The following is a 7209-nucleotide window of genomic DNA, read 5'->3' as shown; positions in this document are numbered from 1 at the left end:
ATTTAAACAAAATTTTATTTAACAAGTTGGTATTGACTCAATTTTGCAGTCTCAAAAATCAATATCAATAATATATTTATATAATATGATGTATACAATATACTTTCTGCAGTAATATATAGATAATAGGTTGACAAGCGATAATCCGTCCCTGCCCAGAATCGTTTTTATTCGTGTGCAATGATTCATGAGCACTGAATTCAATGAAATTTAACTCATCAATTCAGCGTGACCTATACTCAATGACGAAGTACACTCGATAAACTACTATACAAATAGGTACACTATGGAATGGGTTCTCCGACTATTACATTTTTGAAATCAATTTCTTGATAAATAATTTGGTTTTTGGGTTGTTATAGTAAGATCTAAATACGACACGAAGAACCTAAACTTGTTTTCAAAATCTCTATTGATAATAATAATATAATATCTAATATAATTAGATCAATTAGTAGATACCTATACGGCTATACGTATATAAGAATGAAAACGTACCTACTTTTCGTCATATCATCTCTTTAGCACAAAAACCGTCCGTTTCTTATCCCCATCCAAATATATTATTTTAAAAATGTCCTACTGCCAGCTGGCAAATGTCCTATGTCCACTTCGGGTGGAAATTGACCGAATACCGTTATCTTTTCGTCTTTTCGCGCTTGTTCGTGTGACGTGTGTGTGCAAAATTTTCAACGAACGTTTCTCGACCCGTCCGAATGCCCAATTAGCGGGCACGCGTGCGCGTAATAATAGTCGAACGCAAACGGTCGGCGAATAACAAAGGTAGGTATACCTAATAAATGATTATTTTGTATTGTTATTTATTACTACGAAATATGTATAATGGCGACCAAACTGGACTTGTCGCTATACATATACGCTTAAATTCGACAATCCCTGGCCTTGGCGGTCGCGAATTCCGAAGGCCGACGACACTGGAAAATAGTCGTATTATAATATAGACGTGCATAGCGTACGCTCACACGACGATGCAGATGATAATAATAATACAGTTTTGGACGACGGGTGGCTGGAAAATGAGAAATGGAGATTAGAGAAGAGTGTGACGCCGCCGGAGCGCTTTTCGGAAGGAAACCAAACGTAACGAATCGCTAGAGAAAAACATTTTCGTAGCGGCGGCGGAGACCTACATCCGAACGCCGAGCGGCAAGCGGACCACCGCCACCGCCACTGACTTTCAGCGTGTACTTTTTGAGCCGATCGTCGCGGTAAACGGAGTAATGAGATCTCTTTATATACATTATGCGATTCCATATAGTCCATGTATCGTCGAAATACATATTATTATTAAGACTCGCGTGAACCGATTATTATAGTACCTATACGGTTTATATTATGTGTAGTTTGTTTTTTATCGGTCATTCTTATGGAACGAGATTTTTTAGGGTATCGATCTCGGCCGACTGGTATTATAATAATATCATCGTAATAAGTATCGCTGTGCTGTCTATATAAATAATGTACCTATAACCTAACGTATACAATAAACGATGTATTTCAATAATAATATGTATATTTATTTATTTATATTAATTATATACAGAAAGTGTCTATTAACAGCATTTTTACATTATGATGATGAATAATACGTACAGTATTATATATTTATATAATATAACATAAATTGATAATTCGTCGATAAAAGCGCAATAAAAATTCGGCTACCGGCGGTATTGTAATAATATTACGGTCGACACGTTTTCGCGATCGAACTAAAGAAAAAAAAGGACTTACGAATTTATAATGTTCCTAACCTTATCGTGACTGGACAGTTAGGTAGTCAACATATTATAATCTTATGAGTTTTATGTTTTTTTGTTCGAATATATATATTTTAACTATTAAAATATAGAGGTTTTTTTGTCGTTATTTAGTGTTTACTCGTTCACAATCGCGCGAGCTATATTATACCGAGTGATTCATTTAACGCAAAACAGGTCCCTCGCATCGTTCAACATTTCATGCGATATATTATAGCATACCCGTGTCAATTTGTATTTCTACTCGAAAAATTATGGATCACACATTCGAAATACCGTGCGTGACCCTCAATAAATCCCCCATCCCAAACGGAAAACTAGCTCTTCACAGTACACAATTTTAGTTCAAAATCGATAACACCCCCGGCCTGCAATATATACTTCACAACAATAAAATTGTTCGGGTATACTTTCTCAACGAATTCGAAGTGATCTTTAAAAAGAGATAGTTTTTAGAATACATTACAATTGTTTGAAAACATCTGATTGCGTTTTCGTTTGACTTGAACGATATTAATATCATTGTCCGCATAATAACACTGTACACCCAATATTATTATTATTGTGATATTATTATGTCCTACGGATTTGCGGATTAAACGAATCGCTCTGTACACGCGATACGCATGAATATCGCATATATACCCGTTCGAAAACCAGTTTTTGGATATTTCGTCGTCGTCGAACCTTTTTTTTTTCGTTCGACCGGCGGCATAACCCTAAAACCATGCCTACCTATCTTCCTACCTGTAGATTTTTTGTTCACGTGTATAACTACCACCTACTGCACAAGAGACGATGATGCGCGCGCGTTTTATACACGAACGTTGTACATTTGGATCCAAAACACCATTGGGAACAGTGGAGAAACACCGTCTTTGTATAAAATATAATGGCGAGGTTACCACGTGTGTTTCGCCTTTCGACAAGGGTTCGAAACGGGCTCGGCACAATGCATAGCAGCAGGTATAGGTTATAATATTCGACTGCGCGGGGTCGACGAGATTTATTGCCAAATATTATTATTATTAACATTATATTCGTGCGGTCGGTTCGGAATGAAATTTGTACGCAAACGTTGTATAAAATAATATTTAGTATTCTGATAGCCCGTGTTTCGTCCATATCATCGAAACATTCGAGTTTCTCGACTACTCTGACTACTCGTGTGTAATAAACAGTAATATCAACCGTTAATAACTTATAATAATATTATGTTGAAAGCGATTGATTAATCATCCGTAGTTCATAAAATAATGAATTGGAAAAAATGTAGTCAAGAAAGGCAAAAATGTACTTCCTGAAGATTAAATGAGTTCAGGGGCGAGTACCGAGCCCTATTAATGACACCAGCCACAATTTTTTCTATTAAATTTATAAGAGTACAAAAGAACCAAAATTAATTTAAAAGTAAATTTATCTCCTTTGTTTATTTTCACACAAGCCGGACGAGGGTTATAAGGTCCTAGTTCTCCATTTTATTCAGACCGGTATAAAAACTAGTTATTTTAAGTTATACAATCCAATAATTATTATTTTGTGGTTCATCTTCGTTTTAAACGGTGCACACGAATTTTGAACCAAGAGAGGTAATAAGTAATAACGTAACATTTTGAATGAATTTCGTCCGGGACGTAATTCCTGTTAAATTTTCACTTACAGTTGATTCATTAGTGGTTCCTAAAGTAAGATTGACAAATACAATTAACACTTGACAAATAATTTACAATTTAATGCATTTTTTAAAATAAACATATAATAGCAATACTATACATAATAATATATTATTGTGTAACGTGATATGTGCACTATTTTAAACGAATGCAATAATATTTATGTGACTCAAATGACTGCTTCAGAACAATTTTCTTTCATATTTTTTTATCGATAAGATACGAGTATAGTAATGATGTTAAATTATGATGTGAAAAATGAAAATAATATCGTGGATCGAAAGCAGTGATTATCTGCCATTGTCTAACACACATTTCATAAGGGGATTTAGACGTTTTCTATTTCTAACGTAGGTGCTGATTGATTTAATGAAGTCGTTAGAATTCTTTAAGGTCTTTACTTGAGATCGATTTTAAGACATTTTTGGATTCGATCAAAAACCACTTTAAACTTGAAACCTTAAGGAGTAGAAATAAGAAAATTATCATAGTATTTCAATAAAAAAAAAAAATGGGAAATTGGACTTTAAGTAGCCTAATACGTATTCAAATGAGTTTTCCTATTTCATCTTCATGTACCACTACGCTAGATCAATCTGTACTTTGGAAATATAACACTTCTAAATGGACTTGTATTAGACAAAGCCAGAAAATCACAGCTTATCTCGCACAACATTATTTACTTTGTGCGTATTCCGTACTACGATCGGTGAATCCAAGTTTAACACAATATTAACTTAATAATGGTAAAATAATATCATTAAAACAAATAATATTGTTAATTTTCGTGATCATTAATTATCTGGGGGACTGCCGTATTTCGTCGACGATAATGTAATATTATTGATACTGCTTTCCGTTTCCGGTCAGGCTCGACAATTCGTGCGCTCTGTATATTACGACCGTGGCGAACACGGCGTATAACAATGTATTATTTCGTGGTTCCACAGCCTGCGCTGGAGAACACATTTTTTCACCACCCGTTGAAAATGTTGAAATATACGTTTTTGCCTTTTGGGGGCGTCGCGGCGGACCATGATGGTCGTCTTCGGCCGTCCGCTGCAGTTTTTATCCCATTTCTCGGAATTTCTGGCATGCGCGCACACATATGCGTAGTGTCCAGAAAAATCGAACAAATGGACGTGAACGGATAGCCACTGCTGGACGACGATCGATTTTACTGTTCACATCGATCTGATGATAAAATATATAATATAACATCATACGTGTAAGCTACGCAACACGTGTTTTCCGTGGAAAAATATAATAATATTATGTCCGTCCGACCGTTCTCCAACACCGTTCTTCGCCGTGTCACTACACGCGACGTTTGTTCGAAATATCAATTTTTTTTTTCTCCAAAATATTTCTGTCCGCCCGACGATTAGTATAATATTATTATTATGATATTGAAGTGTAGTCAGTAGTACTAACGCATAATATTAATATTATTCGTATTTTATGCGTAAGTGCCGAACTATATATGGTTCTTTTCGAGAATTAGACAATATAGTATCGTAGGTCCACATATTTTACAGACGACGTCACAAACGTAATCATAATAGTACACAGTATGCAGCTGTATTCATCATTCCATCATGATATTATAAATAGTAAATACACGCGCATTGGCTTTCCAATGGGCAATGAATACGATGTACGAGAAGAGGACGCAAAGTACAATAATAATATTTTATTTAAGTATATTAGGTACCGTTTTTCGAGCTCATTGTGTTATACACGCGTTTCAGCAAAATAATAATAAAACGTGTATATAATATTATATATATAATAATAATAATAATATAATAAAAGAAGCATGAGGCGGCGACGAGGAGTGAGGACGGACCCGATACGGATCATCACAATGTAATTCCGTGAAATAGAATTCTCTCCTCCCACCGAAACCGTGCCGCAGTCGAAAAATCATATTATTTCTCTCTTTATTTTTTCCCTTGTTTCGTTGTTTTTTTTTTTGCCCGCGTTCGAATCTCCGCGGCCGTATAATGTATATTGTGTAAACAAACGGCCGCCGCCGTCGAACTTTCCAAACGTTCGCCGACTCGCGCAGTGTGACCGGCACGTCGAACACGCCATTCCCTCGGGCGGCCGGCCGGTGTGCACACTGCAAGCACGTTTTTCCTCTACCAATTCGGCACATCGACCGCGAACTGGCGAATGGCCCACCGGATAACAGAAATAATTATTCGGATATTACTATTACTATACTATTATTACTATACTATTATAATAATTGTCGGTCATGTTTACGGATCCGTAAATCGTAGCCGCCGCCGCCCCCACCGACCGACTGCTCGACGCTAGCCCCGGTCCCGCACTAATTATCACTCTGGCCGCCGACGTTTCATTAATGAAAAAACTCATTTACGCGCGCTGGCACGCGGACTGATAACAATTATGATTTTTTTATAATGAGTGTGCGAGTGTGTGCACACTTTAACAATAATATTTAAAAAGATAAATCAACATAGTACAACACAACACTACCACGACTGTCGTTAGCGTTGTTCGATGATTTCATATTATTATTACGTAATTTGGCCAGATTGACAACTCAGTTACTGGTTACTATTTTAAAGCACAGACGAGCCTCTGGGTAACCGGCGCGGTGGCCGGAAGACGGCCGCCCACCGTGCAGCGACCGCCGACCGGTCCGAAATTACCGTGCAAACTTTCAAAGTTGGCACTGCCGAAAAAAAAACTTTATTGTCCGCGTTTCGCGCCGTCGTTTCTGTATTTTTTTTTTTGTTGTTGTTTTTTCTCTCTATTTTTCGTGTATTTCTCTCTCGGCTCCCCGCCGACCGTAGTTGCCGCGCCACCGTACCAGTCCTACCCCTCCAACGGCCCGAGACTACCCGGCCCGCGAGCGAGCGCGCGCGCACGCACACCATATTTCGGTAATATACGCGACGAACGAACCGAAGTACCGAACGCCACACCGGAGTGCCGATGCGATGGTATGTTTGAATTTCGTTACGCCGCGTTTCAGTGTGAAAATTTCTCTTTGTCCCACAGCGCTGCTTTCGCCGGTGCTGCTGCCACCGCTAAAAACGGGACCGCCGGACGTCCAATAGGTACCCACTACCCATCATAATATCGGCCTGCCATAATAACTCATCCGACGCTTTTGTCGCACACGACCGCAGTGCGACTTGTTCCACGCTACCGGTCCGTCGCGAAATCTGCGCCGACGTCGTCGTAATTAATAAAACACGTCCTCATATTTTGGTATCGTCTGTCAAACCTCCGCGGTGACAATAACAATACTAAGAGTTATAAAAGATATTGGGTAGTATCTCGATACGATATTGAGTATCGTGTATATTACACCTATCCAATAATATTTTTTTTATTTTAATAATTACACCGCCACTTTCAAACGTTACCGAATCCTAAATCTTTATGTCCTGTGTAAATTGTCCACACTTCGGTTGACAAGTTTTTCGCGATCTCGCGTGCTCGTGCGGTTCGCGCTTTTTGTGGTGCGTGTGGTGCTGTCGCTGCGGCGCGTTTACTTTACACAGCCGTCCGGTCCTATCGGTTGTGCGCTTGCGCGTGCGTGTGTGTGTGTGTGTGTGTGTGTGTGTGTGTGTGTGTGTGTGTGTATATGTTGTGCACACGCGAACGCGCACAACAGGTCGTCTTCGCGTCGGCTGCTCGTCGCCGTTGTTGTCGTCGCATTTTGTAGCGTAGACGTTTTCGCCAGGCAAGTACGATCAGCGGTACACCGTCCA

The sequence above is a fragment of the Myzus persicae genome, unplaced genomic scaffold (genome assembly GCF_001856785.1).
Source record: "Myzus persicae strain clone G006 unplaced genomic scaffold, MPER_G0061.0, whole genome shotgun sequence".
NCBI classification, from domain to species: Eukaryota; Metazoa; Arthropoda; class Insecta; order Hemiptera; family Aphididae; genus Myzus; species Myzus persicae.
Note: the sequence above shows the minus strand (reverse complement) of the source record.